Source organism: Pteropus alecto, unplaced genomic scaffold (genome assembly GCF_000325575.1).
Source record: "Pteropus alecto unplaced genomic scaffold, ASM32557v1 scaffold14, whole genome shotgun sequence".
In the NCBI taxonomy this organism is placed as follows: domain Eukaryota; kingdom Metazoa; phylum Chordata; class Mammalia; order Chiroptera; family Pteropodidae; genus Pteropus; species Pteropus alecto.
The window spans coordinates 17,856,865-17,858,371 of NW_006436810.1; the positions used below are offsets into that span (position 1 = coordinate 17,856,865).

A 1,507-nucleotide genomic window follows, 5' to 3' on the forward strand; every position below is an offset into this window, starting at 1 on the left:
TTGTGATTTATAAATTCCACAGGGAGATTCCTCCTCCTAAGATCATTTCAGCTCATCACACTTGTATCCGTAACTCCTCGCGGTCTCCGTAGACCGGACCTTTTCAGAGTTATAATCCCAGAAGTCTGCTATTATGACAATGGTAAGTATCCCCGATCCTTTACTTTTATAAACAACAAACGGTTTAAATGTGACTGCTTCCCCATCTTTAAACGGTTTTCTCTCCCGCATGAGGAATCGGGAGAACTGGGGAGCACGGGAGGGGTCTGTGGCGCGTGCCCCTCTGCCCGCCCAAACGTCGGGCCGGGGGAGGGAGGCAGGGACTAAAGCATGCGCGACGCCCTGTGTCGACCTCTCTACGGCCGATTTAGCGCAATGCACGATTTCTGACTGGTCTGGGTCATGCCACTTACGAAACCAACCGAATACTGGTTGGATTCACGGCTTACAGGACACTAAATGAAACAAAATCTTGCCTGTAGAATTCTAAAACTCATTCACCTACTCTTTCGATCAAGACATATTTTATTAATCAGCGCCCTTACCGAGACTGTCTCTGAACGTTAAGGGTGTCGTCCGGAACGAGACCGCACGGCTCCCGCCTGCGTGGAGTCTGCCTTCCGGTGGTTTCCGGGAGGCGCCTCGGCCTTCAGCAGTCACTGCAGCTCGGGGTGACTCTCAGTACCAATTCGCTTCTAATTCATAGGAATCTTTTATGAACTACCTTTGTCATTCTTTCGGTCCCCGCACGTAACGAGGTGATCGGTTCAATAAAAGCAATTTCTGTTAATATTGCTTAAGGTTTTGGAGTAGTTATTTTGCTGCCTAATTCTAACATTCCCTGTCTGCTAATTCTCATGAGAGAGATTTTTTTTTTTTTTTTAACTAATAATTACACTATTTTAGTCTACGGCCATGCCACCCTGAACGTGCCCGATCCCGTCTGATCTTCGAAGCTAAGCAGGGTTGGGCCTGGTTAGTACTTGGATGGGAGACCAGCTAGGAAGACCAGGTGCTGTAGGCATAAAAAATAAGGGATTGTAAGCTGACAAGTTCCTTGCGATCTGTGAGGTTACTAAGGGTTGCCTCGCCTAAAAAAAAAAAAAATTAAGCTATTAAAATCTGTCTTTCCAAAGGTGAGTAATAGGTAATGTGTATATGAATACAGCAATGAATGATTATTGTTCATATTTGAATTAAGGTATTAACTAAGTTTTGCACCACATTGGTCAATATTTGGAAAAGCATGTGCTTTTCAATTTAACTGAGGTCCACATAATTTCCCTTGGATGTTGGCTTATCACTCCCATCACGGTCCGTTAATTAAGCGATTTAAACAGGGCGTGATTTTTGGCTTTTCTTTCCAGCGTATCCACCTCGCTTAAGCAAGCACATAAAACACTGCGATGACGAAGGACTAAGTTTTTCTCGAAACTTTGCTGTAGCATCGAGTTGTTTTCTTTTGCTCTTAAGGAACGTTTATATTTGGATAAAACATTTTATTCTC

The 1,507-nt window shown here is 44.1% G+C and overlaps 1 non-coding gene across 1 annotated transcript; it reads left to right on the top strand.

Annotated features, from left to right (window-relative positions):
- Positions 1–905: 905 nt before the first annotated feature.
- On the top strand, positions 906–1,024 carry LOC112481288. The gene has a single exon (XR_003046865.1). It is a non-coding gene; the product is annotated as a 5S ribosomal RNA (ribosomal RNA).
- Positions 1,025–1,507: the final 483 nt, after the last annotated feature.